This window comes from Protopterus annectens, chromosome 1.part1, assembly GCF_019279795.1.
Source record: "Protopterus annectens isolate FY-2018-M chromosome 1.part1, PAN1.0, whole genome shotgun sequence".
Lineage (NCBI taxonomy): Eukaryota > Metazoa > Chordata > Ceratodontiformes > Protopteridae > Protopterus > Protopterus annectens.
In genome coordinates this window covers 695,997,079-696,014,109 of record NC_056726.1, presented here as the reverse complement: position 1 = coordinate 696,014,109, position 17,031 = coordinate 695,997,079, and positions in this window count along the sequence as shown.

Below are 17,031 nucleotides of genomic sequence, written 5' to 3'. Positions count from 1 at the left end.
ATCTTCCAACCCACCAAACATACTCAAAACAACTCTCTCTTTAACATCACAGCAAAAGACAACACCACTATATACCCAACTGAACAGACCAAATTGCTAGGAGTGGAAATCGACAATAAACTAAAATTTGACATATCCATGACCATAAAAAAGTCCACCAAGAACTAGGAGCATTATACAGAAATAAGCAACTTCTCACCAAAGCAGAAAAGATTTCAATAGCAAATTCCCACCTTATCTCCACCCTACTTTATGCCTCTCCAATATATATCAACCTAAGGCAATGCAATCTAAACAAGCTAGAGATCTGCTACAATAAAATCACCAAATTCGCCACAGGGACATCCTACCATAGTCACCACTGTCTCTCACTTGCTGAACTGGGCTGGCTTGAACTCCCTCACCTCCTTCAATGGTATCAACTATCACTCGCCAACAAACTAGTAAACCATCCACTAAATGTCCCATCCCTCCAGAATCTACTCCAAGCCTATCGCACCGCCAGACCACTAAGATCCAGCAACACAAATCACTTGCAGATCACTAAAGCCAGTAACTTTGCTGGTGAAGGACTAATCTCTTGCGCCATAGCCAAATTATGGAACTCTCTCCCACCCACAATTACCTCCGTACCATCATGCACCCACTTCAAAACTTTACTAAAAACGCACCTAAAAACATGGTTGATATGCCCTTGCAACTCCCACTCTAATATCACCCACCCCATCCAACCACTACCTTTCTTTCCACCCCACTAACTACCTTGCTTATAGCAAGCTCAGATGCTCATAAGCCTAGTACTTATTATACAGCAGGAACTTCTTATTGTAACATTTGTTAATGTCTGTTATGTACTTCACAGATAAAGATTCTAGTTGTCTACTGATGTACTATGTTCTTCATCTGTAAATATGTTTGTAATTAATTGCTATGTTAAATTGTTAATCGCTATGTAATCCAATGTAACTACTGTCTGTTTATTTTAACTGTGGAACTTTTCTCCCTGGGCCTCCGCTGAAAATGGACCTACATCCAGTCGGACACTCCCGGTCAACAAATGTAAATAAATAAAATAAATAAATAAATAATATATACACACACACACACACACACACACACACACACACACACACACACACACACACATACATACATATATATATATATATATATATATATATATATATATATATATATATATGTATATACACATACACACATATACATATATTACTATATATAGATACGTATAGAAAGATGCATATTTAGAGGGTGCACCTCATATTGAACAGCCAGTATTCCTACAGTTGCCACCTTTTAAAAATAAACAGTATATGATTCTCTTATACAAAAGACAATTATTGCATGAAACATATATCCACAGAGAAGTCAAAAGATATGATTCCACACACAGGTTTGCATACATAAGAAATGTTTATTTGTGTACTATTACAGTTGTATATGCCATGTCATATAGCTGTTAGGTGTTTGAAATACATAATAAGTGAGTAATGCAACTCTCAAGCTAATCATTTTATACAGTAATCTGAAAACATAACATATGTTGCTGTCCAGGCCAAGGCCTTCAAATAGTACAACAGTAAAGAAACCCTGGGCCAGAAGATAACAATCAATCAACAGTAAGCAATGCAGATGTAGTTCAGCAGCCTCCAGTTACACTCTACTCAACCCCTAGGGAGAAAATAATTAAGTTGTCACAATGAAGATGTATCTGTTACATAACAATGCTTAACTTAAAATAGCACTATCACACTGACAAACAGAACAGTCTGTATGACAGTAAGCACCAGGCCACCAACGTTCCCAAGGTGAAATCTATAGAAATGTACAGCCATATACCTTAAGGTGTCTTACTACTGATATCCCTCAGATGTTGTAACAGTCTAGGTTGGTGCATACCACTCCCCCATAGACTGACTTACAGGGCATATAACAGCGCTACATACACTGACCTCTGGACTGCACAAGGGCACACACATTTTGTCCAGCGGTAGCACACATATATATGGACCCTACCCCACAATATGTGTAGGGACCACAAGCCAACTGGAAGGATTGCAGGAATGACAGCATGACATAATCATAGGCCACTACTTAACAACCTCTTACTACATGACATATGGACAAAGCCTGGTGTATAGGTGGAGGACAGAGGCCGGAACACAGGTCCATATTTGCAATATTTTTGTTATACACAGAGAAATGTGCTGGTGTTACAGGATTGTTTGCAACATACCCTTAGTCAGACACACAAATGGGTGTAGCCATGTACTGATAGCATTCAACAGACAGAATGCCAGTGATATATCTGAGACAAGACATGTGTAGTGGACAGACAAAGCATAACAGGCAATCCCCTGGCCATCATGTGGATAGGCCCACATTTGACAGCTATGCAGACAGACTGCATTCCATGCCAAACTAGTATGTACACACAAATCCTGTAACACTAGTGGTATACAATGCATATAACAACATGACTCACACAGTCTGTAGGTCTGGAACCTTATACAAATATGTATTTGGCCTGTGTCTGCAAGTCCTCTTCTAAGAAGTATTGCTACCTGCTCTCTGTAACACTGCTGGCCACACACAGGAAGGATATCCTCCATACAGGAAAGGTAAAGGGACCACACCCACCTGATTTAGGAATTTATAATAGTAGGTTGCCATGACAGTGGTAATTGGAAATACTACACAGCAGGCTGCATGCAGGTAGCAAGTGGTGGACACTGGTGCAGAGGCCATCACCTGATCATACCATGGTCATATCAATAATTAAACCCCCTCATTCACATACATGGTGTCAAATGTATGGAACCTAGGTCTCTGGCAAACCAAAAACACACCCTGTGCATATGATGATACCTGTGCGACATCCCTGTCATCCATAACATTGATGCAGGGACAGGCTAATATGGTTCTGATGCACACGGTGAGTGTACCACTGTGTGCCAATGTAATGCTGTGTAACATCTTGTCAGCAGTAAAGTTTAATGCTTACATGTCAGGAAGTGTAGCTGTCCAGCCATGATGCATTATAGCTGTTATTAACACTGAGTAATTGTGATCTCCATAATGTAATCCGTTTGTGTTGCAGGTGTCCATGTGTCAGCAGGAGGATGGTCTGCTGTTGTACCCTACAAGGGGTATGGCACTGTGGTGACACCTTGGCTGTGCCATGTCCTGGGTACAGGTGAACACATATCACAGGTCTGTATAACAGTTACTGCACATGCCACATGGCTGATAGATACGGTGGTGGTGTATACAGGTGAGTGCATGGTGGCTGCTGTCAGCAGCCCTTCTACAGTGGACAATGGTAAGGGTACTGGGTGGTACACACCACATGTTTGTCTATAACACACACAGAGGCTTTGATGTTGATGCAAAACACAGAGCATACTGTACACATAGATGTATGTACCTATGCAAGGAACACATTGTAGCCTATGTAATTCCTCCAAGCCAGAATAGGCACAATAACACATTGGGAAATAAGGAGTCTACTAGTTTAATGTCATTGATGATGATACTGGCAGGGTATATGTTTCCTTTCCCAATGTAGTACAACCCTCAACACGGTATACATAGGTGTGGGTGGTACAGCCCTACACTTTGGTGGGTAATAGGTGCTGTAGAACTACAGATAATGTGATAGATAACTACTTAACATGTTGACATGAACTGTGCATTATTACGGTCAGCTAAGCAGGGGGATACACTCAACAGTAACTGCAACAATGGTGGTTGTGACCACAACAGCCACACCCAGTTATATATACCAACCTCAGTATCGCTGCACACCTATACAGTGGGGAGGAGGTCATTTACACATCTACCACTTGTTGTGATGGAATGTATTTCTACAGGATAGTACCTGTGAAGTGTTGGCATATGCCAGGTAGTTCTCAGACAGATAACCTCTTGGGACATGTATATTTTGCAAATGGAAGTAAATTCCTTCACATACACACATAATCTTACTTGGCAACATTGGGACTAGACCTCTATCTAGGTATGTAGTGCTACTGATGTGTGTGGCCTTAATTGTACACACCACACAGCTTTTAGGATGAGGTGTTTTCCAGGTTACATGTTACGTGAAGAACATGGTTTACCTTTATAAAGCTGAATCACAGTGGTTTGAATGCTCATATGAGCGACTCAAAACCACGAAAGTAAAAACAGCAACAGTCCTTAATGTTCAAAAAACAGCAAATCGAAAAGCAGATTCGCTGTTTTTTGAACATCAATGTCGAACAAAAATAAAAAAGAAGTGTAAAGCAGGGGGGCAAGCCCCCCACACCCCCGCACTTTAATATTCTAACTCTGAGATCGCACTACAGTGGGGAAAGGGACCATTTCCTGATCCCCGCTATAGTGCATTCCGCCCCAAAATGTCAAATATGCAATTAGTGAATGTCAGTGTACATTCACTCATTGCACATTCTAACCTTTTTCTGTTCGGCATTTGCAAATCTTGCAAACTGCCTTTTGCCCAATTGCTGTTCGCCTGTGTGCAATATGCACAACTAAAGGTAAACCGAAGAACATCTCCAGGGTTGTACAGTATGGTAATGGGGGAAGTACTGGTAGTTTATGGACAATACATAGTGTGACATACTGTCATATACACATTGACAAACACATAACCGTCAGACACACATCTATAAGACCTGGACTTATCAGTGCTAACTACCTTGTCAGTGTGTCCATTGTGTTGCAGATAAGTTGCACACAGCACATGCATAACTGGGATGGATAGTGTTATCAGTTACCTGTATGTTTGATGGTGACACTGGTCCCCATACAGTGGAACATTGGACATGTACCGGGGGTACCATGGTGTAAAGACAGTATACCCAGCACCCACACACCACAGTGGATATTGCACTCACTGAAACCCATGATAACACTTTGACATAACCACCATCACACATTGACCAGGACTGCAATACAACCCTTGTCTATACTACAGCAATATGCATCTAATGCACATGCCACAGACATAGAAGGGTGATGCATTGTCATTTCTCTCCTATAGTCATCAACGTCACTATCCCTAATACTGTGTGGCCAGGCATATTGTATTAGGATAATGTGGCCTCAGAATGCTGCACCCTACAAATATACACACATGCACACATACACACACTTTCCAGGACTCAGTGGATATCCCATGCCTATCAACCCATTTGTACAACAGTGTTGTGCTGGTATTGCAAGGTCCATGTAGCCCTTAGGGAGAAGAGCGTAACAAGGTACATGTAATGTCCAGTACAGTAGCAGCCAAATCTACCTATGGCAATGTGGGTGCAGTGGGTTTGAAGGGTCTCAGGGTATTCTCAACTACAGGTCTACAAACAAACAGACACTGATATTCTCAGGAATGCACATGTACACATTTGTCAGTACTGGAGTCCATTGGTGCAAGTGTTCATAGGTGTGTACCAGGCTATTGTCCATGAAGAGATGGGAAGTGTACGGGATGTGTGTACAATGGTATCATGTCACCTGCCATGTGCCAGCAGGCCATCTATCAACAGATACCACAGGGGAGATCCTCAGGGTGAGAGATACATGCATCAGCCAATCATCTGGTTGCCTCTTGCAGAGGGCCAGTGAGGTGCTCTACTTGACATGTATGCAACATATATTACATAACATGGTCAGTGTCTGCCTTGGAGACCTGTACCCAAGTATGTTGTGTTGACTGTGGTAGTGTAGATGAGGTGACCATGGCATGTGGTGTGTACAGGGTGTGAATTCCTACCTGTGGCATTTATAACACAGCTGGGAAGACATGTCAGTGTAAGTCAAGCATAGATTGCCTGTAAGTAGCCAAGATACCTGACATCTGCACTTCTGTACAGAGGACAGACAGACATTAGCTAGCCAACTAGCTATGTGTTAGGATGAATGTGTTGGTAGATAAATGTCTGACACTGATAGGTATGCCATTACTACATGATGACAGCCCTCACACAGTAGTCTACAGTTATTTTCCACATATCAGATCATTATCCAGTAGGAAATATTTAATTTGATACAGCTCACACACCAGGAACATGACAGTGAGGACTCGGACTCCAACTTAGCATGCAGAGGTGTTTGGTTCTAGTACTACAATCTGCAATCTACTCTTACTTGGGAAAGCACTGTCAGCAGTAGTAATTTAATGATACACTACATGCTAGTGTGACTGCATATAACCTGGGATACTATACATGTATGTAACACATTCAAATGGAAAAGAGTGTTGTACAAGTCATATATACTCAGGTGTCCCAGAGAGTAGACTCACACCCCTTGCTACTGTAATGAGAGCACATAGATGCATGTTATGTACATGGCATTAAATAAACTTATTAAAGATGTCATTACCCTGCTATTTTATCAGACCAGAATGTGAGCACTGGTTTCCAGGGCTCAGACACGCATAGAAGGTTTCAGTATTGCTGCAATATAAATGCTAAGCACATTTGTGCACTGGTAAATGAAGCCTGCACTGTATAAACGACTGTACATTTAACCATAATTTAGCAGCGCTTACCATTGCGCAAACCCACTCAAACCCACTTAAAGCTGCTCTAAACTGCCTTAACCACTCTGAATCCAACAGCCCTTGTTTAGCCCAGAAACAAAATAAACAGCCCTTGAACCCAGGACCCTCTACATGATAGTCACAACAGTTAACCACCAAGCCATCACAGTTGTGAAGTCAGTTGTTGTTTTTCCAATATATCTATCAAGTAGTATTGAACAACTGCTATAACTTTTACAATTGTGTAGTCCTTGTTATTGATATTACTGTTCAATCATGTATGTTGTTATATCTAAATATACACATATCAGATAGATACGGTGTGATACATCTGGGAAGGTATATACAACAGTCATGTTTACACATAACAAGGATATGGATATATATGTGTAAATATATATATATATATATATATATATATATATATATATATATATATATATATATATATATGTTTAACATATGTCCAGAGCATGGAGTGGAGTCATACCTCAGCACCAATAGTCACAACCTCTTTGTGCAAGGGAATGTCATGAAAGTATTGCAGGTATAAATGTAGACTGTTGCTATTGTAACAGGGGTTGTCTTAATGGAAATATTGTGTGTGGGAGGTCACATCTGATATTAACATGTACACCATCAGTTACTGACAGACATCCTAAGATTATCATAGTACAGTACCACAGATATTACAGTAATGGTCCTGTATAATTCAGCAGAGATATGACCAATAAATGTGGATGGTCTGGCACACTCTGGTCAGTCCAGAGTTATACACAGATCCCCTTAGTGCAAGACGTGTTGACCAAGCCTGACAATGTGGATGTTAACAGCCATGTAAATTTGGTATATCACGTAAATACTGGAATACATATGCTCACACAGTTTATGCATTCACACACTCCTGTCCTTCCTGACACATAATAACCTGTGGAGCAGAGTTCACAAGCCCACATACTACCCACTAGTTAGTGATATACAACTGTACAGCAAACCACTGCGTTGTCAGAAATACACAACAGTTATGGTGGCCTGGCAGCAGTTCATCTGACAAATATCTGGACATAACATCACACTGTGTAAGTGTACTGAGCTGCTAGGCATGTCACAAAGCACTGTGCAAACTACTGGAAGACTGCCACAACACTGGCCTGCAGTTCTTATGGGGGAATACACATGTACCTGCAAATATAGCAGGCTCTACAGGCATATAACAGCACAGAGTAAGAGACACCTGTGTGAAAGCACATACCCACAACCAGTGTGAACACAGACACAGCCACATATGGTAAGCATGCTTAATATTACAGTATATGGACTGTCTGATCAACACCATCCTCATATGTGTGACTGACACACTAACCCTACATATACTGGGCTAATACACATTGTATTCCGATGCCTGACTTTGATATGGGACATGTCTGTGTTTGGCCCTACAAACATATAAGCCAATAGGGTACCATACACTGGAGCAGCATGCAACATCAGAACAATGACATCTACTACAGTCTCTACACAGGCCAAGGTACATATTCACAAACCACACACTGTCGACAATCACCATAAGTACACAGTCCTCACTACTGTACACACTACGACAGAATGTCCAGGTTTTGTCGTCAAATATAATCCCTACTATACATAACATGTCTAGCAGTCTGATATCTTACTGGCTTGTTATCAGGTATGATGTTAATAAATAATGGTATACTGAACATATGCACCTCTTACTGCATGACATATGTACAAAGGTTGACAGAGTTGTGGCTGGAAGCACAAACACAGGGCCAGTATTGACATGTTGCTGTGAAATCTCATACATTTACTGGTGTAACAGGGTTTGTTGTGACATATGTCTTATGAGAGATATGAAGTCAGTATCTCTCATGGCTGTCACCGTGTACTGACTGCAATCCTCAGATTATGCTACTGTATTTCTAAAGATAGGTAATCTGTGAGTAACACAACACATGTAAGACTCCAAACACTGGACAGGTATTAAATCATGTAGACCAGCCATATCCATACAAACCCTGTTAAACCAACATTAGTTCAAATGCAGAAGAGCAAGACTTACATTCTGTAGTCATGTCTGGAACAACCCCCTCCTGTTTGTTAGCCTGTCTCCACAGTGTATGTTGTAAGAGGTGTATCCCACTACCCTCTGTGATGCTGTTTGCTAAACACCAACATGAGGTCCTGCTCACAGTGAATGAAAATGGTCAACACCCACATGATGTTCCTAGTTATAGGAGTGTGTTCCATGCACTTGGCTATGGGAATGCTACCACAGCTGTTCCATATGCAGTCAGCTAGTGGGGGACTTCAATTCATGCACAGGCCATTAGCTGATCATGAGTATCACTTACAAAACACAAGCTGCTGCCTAAGCAAAGCAGGTGTACTTCTCCACATCCACCAGACAGGGAGTGAGAGAGACAGACAGAGACAAAGTAAGAAAGGGAGGGGGTAGGAAGATAAAAGCTAACCAGGTTTGTGTCACACACTTACCAGTACTGGGTTTCAAACCCCTGCCTGCTCATATATTGCTATTACATTTCTATGCAGTTATTGCAAGCGCCACAGAGTTTACATGTTGGAAAAATGTCCAAATGTGTATTTGAAGGTGAGTGACATCAGCAACAGTGATACAGGAAGGATAAGTTTGGTGTAGTGCATGTGCCTGTCCACAAGAACAGGTATCAATGACAATACAGCCACACTCTCTCAGGGACTCACACACATTATCACAGTTGGCAGGGTCAGGATAAGAATTTCCAATGAACTAGTTTGCTACACTACAGTATTATGCAGGTATTACATGCACCACAGAGGTTATCAGGCTGATATATTGGCAAAGGGTATGTCAAGGTGACTGACATCAAAAGGCATTCTACAATAGGGCAATGGGAGGTGTAGTGAGTGTGAATGGCTTCCAAATCATTAATCTCCACACACACATAGACACAGGTTTGCCAGTACTGACATGCACGACTTCATTGCTTCACAGGTGTGTATTGGTTGACTGTGCCATAAGGCTGTACAAGGCTAGGCAAAGGGCATACCTTGGCATGAGGCCACATGACAATGGTCTGCAGTGTAGCTCAGGGGTGTAGTCTCTGGATTGGCCCACACAGGTGGGTAATGTATTCACCATCCACTCATCTGGGTTACTATTGTGGGTGGCCAGTGCTGTGCAATGCTTGCCATGTATGTGTTCTATATTCCATAACATGGACAGTGTCTGGGATGTGCACATGTCCCACAGACTTGCTCTGTGACATGCAGAAGTGTACCTGGGGTGTCTGGGCATGTTGTATGGACAGATTGCCATCATCTGAAGTGGCATTCCTGACCTCATGTGGTGAGAACTGGCAATGAAACTCAGGTTGACCCTGCACCTACAGTGACAGCATGATACAGGTATTCACTGATGTTAGTGGCATCTGTCCATGCAGGGCATGTGTATAAGGCATGATATTTCCTTTGTGGGTTACATTTGCTGACTCTACAGTTGTTGCAGGCATCCAGTGGATAACATAGTAAAGGACCACTGTATGCAATGCTTTGCCTATTGTAGGGATGGGACAGCATGCTATGTCCTCAGTAGTCCACTGCAATCACACCATGGTTACTAACTGTGGGCAATATGCAGGGAAATGATAACATAGTGGTTGTTGCCTAGCCAAGTGTGTTTGTGTATGAGACATGGGTGGAGAGTGTTCTCTGGGTAATACAAGGGTTGCCTATATTGTTCTCCAATCCATAATGTCACATGTATGGGTATGGATTGCCTTCACCAGCCTCTCTGCTGTTTGACATCTGTTGTCCTTGTAAGGTGGACACTGTGACATATAATAGGCCCACCATATAAGAATTTTGCAAAACCCACTCCACAATGAGTGCTGTTATTACACAATGACAGCTATCTCCACACAGGATACTGATGACAAACACACACACACAGTCTCAAAGTTGCCATGTCTGGGATTAGAACTCCTACCTAAATAGTACATCACACTATAACATTATGCAGTTATAGCACATGCCACGGAGATTATAAGGCTACTCCTTCCCCAAAGGTATATTTCAAGGTGAATGACATCAGCAGGCTTGCCAATGTAGGGCAATGGAAGGTGTAGTTCATAGGTTCATAGGCTGGTACTATGCTATTGGCCCTAGGGCCTATACAAGCCTAGCCATAACAATTCCCTGGCTATTTCTTCCCACAATATTTACTTCCCTGGACCCCTGTCTAGCAGGGTGACTGACGTGATCCCCAGGGTGAATTTCCTATCTCCCATCCAATTGTCAAGTTTCCTTTTGAAGAGGGCCAAAGAGGCACTCTGCTTGACATGTATGGGCAGTCTATTCCAGAGCCTGGGGAGTCTCTGTGTCAGGAACCCATCCCTCATGCATGTTTTGTTCATTGTGATGACAAGGTATAGATCCTTGGAGCATGTGGCTCTGAGGGATTGGGATTTCTTTAAGTGGAGCATGTCCAACAACTGTGGGTTTGACATGGCCTTGTATGTTTAGCAGAGACTGCCTCTGAGTAGACGATACGTGACAGGGTATAGCTGGATGATTTTTAGACAGTCGGCATAGGGCATCTGGTTTAGGCCTGTGATTCCTTTAGTGAGGTATTTCTGCAGCCTTTTTAGGTGGTGCAGACGTCTTGAGAGGTACATAACAATTGGGGCATTATATTCTATAATGGGTCTATGGAGAGATGACTACAGTGGGACAATGACCTTCTTTTTTCTGGATGAAAAGTCCTTAGTGATGAGGTGTGCCACATAGGTGGATTTCCTGACTGTTGTGGTGATGTAGTTATCGAAGGTGAGACCACTGTCCACCTGTGTTCCTAGGTCTCTTATCACACTTTCATTTTTTAGTGTACTGCCACCTATGTGGTAATTCAAGGGTACATGTTTCTTCCCAAAGGGGATAACTATACATTTCTTAGCACTGAGCTTGAGCCCATGGCTCTGGTACCAAGCATCTGTTTCTATAAGGCCCTTTTGCAGAATATCCACATCATTTGGAGATTCAATAATGGCTCCCAGTTTGCAGTCATCTGCAACCTTTGTTAGCCAGAGTCCCTTAGTGTTGGCCTGTAGTTTAGAGCAGTAGATGCCAAACAAGAGCTGTCCCAAGACTGAACCCTGAGGTACTCCAATTGACACTTGTCTGGAGATGGATTTGGAGTCTGCTACCTTTACAGTGTGGGTTCTGTCAGTAAGCCAGTTGGAAATCCATCAAGTGACGTAGGGATTAATGCCCAACTTAGTACATTTATCTATGATTCCAGACTAGGGGATGGTGTTAAATGCCTTGGCAAGGTCTGAATAGGCTGTGTGGACCACTTTACCCTTGTTCACAGCTCTGAAGATTGATCCAAAGATGTCAATCAGATTCAGAAGACAAGATCGGCCTTTCCCGAACCCAACCTTGGTGGGGTCCTGTGTTTGAAGTTTGCCAATGTCTTTGTTTATAAGTTCCATGATAATACATTCCATGGCCTTGCAGATCAGGCTTGTCAGACTGATGGGGCGGTAGTTCCCATGATCCAAGGTGGAGCACCCCTTGTGGAGTGGGATAACTGTAGCTCTGCGCCACTCAGTGGGCATAAAGCCTGAGGTGAGGCTGTGATTACACATAGCACTTAGGTGAGGTGCCAGTTCATTTTGTATTTCATGTAGTACACAGCCCGGGATTTTGTCTGGTCCCATGGATGCTGTATTCTTAGCTTTGCAGAGTGTGGTTATTACCTGTCTGGCCATTATTACCATAATCTGGCAATCATTCGTATTGAGATGAGCCCTTTAGGGGGTGAGAGAGGGGTGCAGTTGGCACTGAATTGATCTGCCAGGATATTGGCAATATCCTTGGGATCAGTATATTTAATGCCATTCTGATGTAGCTCAGAGCAGATCTGAGCATTGCCATTTAGATTCCTGACATAGCTATAGAATGACTTGCGGTTGTCTTTGGAATCTTTGGCTATATTATTTTCATAACTAGCTTTGGAGGATTTTATGAGGGATTTCAGCTTCTTACTGATGCTTGTAAGGGAGTTTTTTGCATCCTGAGATTTTCCTCTTTCCTGCAACAGTTTCCTTTTGTTGTAAAGTTTGTTTATGGCAGGGTACCACCAGATTAGCTTCCTTTACTTAGAGAAGAGCATCTTGGTTCTATTTTGGATGGCATGATTCATGCATGAGTGGATGTGCTCGTACAAAGCATTAGTGTAGGATTCAGCAGTCTAACTTTCAGTTCCCGACTGCCTGGGCATCATAAAGTTTGTCACTTCAGACTTGTGTAGCATAAAGTTGGCTTTGGAGAAGTTTTTTATGGAGGTTTCCTTACTGTGGGGTGGGGGAGGGATGTGGATGTCAAAGGTGATTAGCTTATGGTCAGACTTGACCACTGAGGGGGTGACCATAGGTGTGGAGCATCAATATCCCATGTTAGTAATGGCCAGGTCTAGGATATTGGATCCCTTGTTGGGACTATGGGTTAGTTGATCCAGGGCATTGGGAATTATGAATTCCAAGAACCGTTGGGCAAAGGTGTTGGTACACAAGTAGTTTTCCCAGTTAATGGCAGGGTGGTTGAAACAAACCAGTATTAGGGTGTCTGGCTGTATCTTAATATTTTCCATTATGTTCAGAATGGTGTAGTGAGAATCTTGGGGCATGGTGGGGGATCTGTAGTGAGCTATACAGTTTGGATTGCAGTCTTACCCAGTGTTAGTTGCAGCTGGAGAATTTCAGATGCATTGTGCTGGGCAACTAGCCTGCTGGTGTGAATATCCTTGGTGAATATGGACACTCCTCCACCTTTAGTGTTTCGGTCCTGGTTTGGTGGCTGACATGTGTGGTAAGAGTTGTAGCCTGGTATTGCAGGGCTGCTCTCTGGAGCCTTGAACCAGGTGTCTGTTACTGCAGAGATATCAGTGTTCTCCATTTTCAGGAGTGCCTAGTGACTGTGAATGACCACAAAATCATTGATCCCTACACACAACCAAACACACACATACACATTCTCACAGTCACCATGTCTGGGATAAGAACTCCTACCTAACTAGTACATCACACTATAACATTACGCAGTTATAGCATGTGCCACTGAGCTTATAGGGCTCTTTTTTCACCAAAGGTGTATTTCAAGGTGAGTGACATCAGCAGGCTTGCTAAAGTAGGGCAATGGGGAGTGTAATGACTGTGAATGGCCACAAAAGCATTGATCCCTATATACAAGCACAAAACTAGCCACACATGCACAGTCTTACAGTTACCATGTCTGGGATTAGCACTCCTACCTAACTAGCACATCACACTATAGCATCACACAGTTATAGCACACGCCATGGAGCTTATAGGACTACTCATTCCCCAAAGGTGTATTTCAAGGTGAATGACATCAGCAGGCTTGCCAAAGTAGGGCAATGGGGAGGGGTTCCTATCAGTTCGTTGAAACTTCAGCAGTTCGAACACCATATGTTCGAACTGTAAAGTTCAAAAACTGATTATTGCAAAGCCGTGGAACACCAAATTCTTTCCCAGGGAAAGAATTTGGTTGGCCATTTCTGCGGCTTCACTATTTTAAGTACTGTAGTGGTAAGTTACGGGTCGGGTTCAGGTAAGTGCATGATTGGGTGGACGTTAGGGTTAGGGCACATGTTAGGTGAGTTAGGGTTAAGGCGTAGTTAAGGTGGGTGTGCGATAGTGACAGACTTTAGGGTTAGGGTGTGATAGGTGAATTAGGGTTAGGGCGTGGGTCAGGTGAGTGTGCGATAGTGACGGACCTTAGGGGTAGGGTTAAGGTAAGTGGATAGATAGTAGTGTATGTACAGTTTAGTGTAGGGTTAGATATAGGATTTTAAGTGTATGTCTGTGGATTGCTGTTTTTTTTGTGTGCTTGTGTTGTGTGTGTATTTCTTGGAACAGCAATTTTTTTCCCTGGGAAAAGAATCGCTGTTCTAAGCCTTAGATGGTTTTGCACTTAGAGGTTAGAAGTTCGAACATAAAGTGTTCAAACTTCTGACATTTCTTCGAAGTGATATAGACCAAATGGGGAGTGGAGTGTGTGTAAATGGGCCATAAACCATTCATATGGAAGCACACACACAACACTCAGTCACACACAGGTTTACATTTAACAGGTACATGTATACAACTGCTAGATGAATAATGACTTGTACAGTCATGTTACACAGTTATCACAAGCACCACAGACACTATAGTGCTGAGGGATACCAGAGGCAAATGTCTACAGTGATTGCCATTTTCACATCATGTGGTTTTAGCCAGTTGGATGTGTGCTGGGTGGGACAGGCCTCATGATGGGAGGCTCTTTGTCACTGTCTGTCACTCTCTTCCACACATCTATGTATTTGCAAATTTGGCATATTATAGTGTCCTGTCCTTGTATATATGTGTGTGTATTCCTATCCGATGTGTGTGCAAAGCATGACTGGTGTGCAATGTGGAGTGTGTTCACAAACATCCGCAACTGTCAGATATGTATAGTCCACTGTTGTTGCCAGACATGGGCTTCATTTCTTTAAGTGTGGGAGCATGCCCAGTGTGACCTTTCATTATTTTGTTGTCAGACGTGGGCTTTGTTTCTCTAAGCATGGCAGCATGCTCAGTATGACCTCCTATATTGAATGTGTGAATCCATTGCCGGTAGGTTGTACTCCAGTGCAGTCTTTTGTGTTCTACATCTACAGCTAGCAACCTGTTTCCATAGGATATCTGTAGATTGGTTGACAATATGGGGTCACAATGGGCAAAGGATAGTGGGATACTGTAACTATTGCTGTCTGTGCTGCTTGTGTTACATGGTTTTGGTGTTAGCAGAGATATTCAGACATATGTACTGTTTTACACTGTGATGTTTTATGTCATCAACTACTGTCAGGTATACATATTTGCTTGCAGTAATTTCCTGGGGAGCACAGGATGAATGGAGCTGTGTCCAGTATTGTGGTCTGCAGCCTACGTATTCTTGCACAATCATTTGATTCAGTGATGGTGATGCTGGCAGGGTGCTGCTTAAAGCTAGGGACACACCTACATGAGGCACCTCTTCAACATGCTGTATTCTGTGGCTTTTCCCATATAGAGTTGGGGGTCATATTGTACTCATTCCCAACAGCAGGGATAAGACCTGTGAGATGCCTGTGGCTGATGGTGGGTTGAGCTGGGTAAATGTGTGCTATGGAAGCTACTTGCAGCTGACTCACAGATATACGTGGGGCATTTCACTTATGCTGGCTTGTGCAGGGACATCAGCAGTTTTTCAGTGCTTCATACCTGTGACTTTTGTGGTCTGCCAGTGTTTGGCCAGATGACATCAGTATTCTATATTACAAACCCAACTAATGTGCTGCTAACTTGTATGTACAATTCAAAGGTCTGTCCATTTGACAGTAACATTTTATACACTCTCTCTCTAGGGTACTTTTACCTGTGTACTGTTTGTATGTCTGAGCCCACATTCATGCCATGTCCATCTTTCATATGGTGACAGATATTACATCCAAACAATTAGTATGGCTTACTGCTGGAATGCGTCTTGCATGGATGCATTCTCTTTGGCACTGCAGTTGTGAGAACTTGGCCCTGTTATCAGTAGTACTGGCCACTGGCCACCAGGACACAATCCACCATGCCTACATGCTGACCACTCTCACACAATATAGAACACACACCAACCTAACACACATATCCCTGCATATTGTACACATGCTACAATATATCCTGCTACTTTGGCCAGCTCAGGTAATCTGTGCTCCACTGTTATTATACCTACATATACATGTTACTACATTTCTACATAGGATTGTGGGGGGGCACATCTGACAACTGTAAACATTTGCTATGACTGTACTGGTATTTCAGGTACCCCATTTCCTTCTGTATTCTGACCTATCATGCAGACTAGAGGCATATCAGTGTACTACAGTTCTGGGGTTTTATTGACCTACATTTCAGTTTCAGACTTCTTACCCTTCAGAACTAACATCTCCCTGCCTGACCTGTTGTAGTCTGTCTGTGTAGGTCTGCAGGGGGGGGGGTTCTCCATAGCAATCAATCAGGGGCCTTAGCACAGCCTTTATTTGTGTTTGTCTATGCCTGTCCTGCTGGCTGTGACTGTTGTTGGGTATGCGAGCCTCACTGACTTGCATGTGTGTGCCCTATGTACACACATTTGGCCCATCACATGTCCTACAGTGGGTTTTGTCACCTTGTCTAGTACTGGCTACTATGTTGACACCAGTATTTGTTACAGATTTCATGCTGCTGATATAGGTATGTACTATCTGCTGGCATCCCATTCAGCCATCCAATTCTCTTGCGTGCTCACATCCATACCATAGATACAAGTAGCAGAACATACTATTCCATTCAGCAATTGATATGGAGAGTGACTTACCCTGTGGCTGT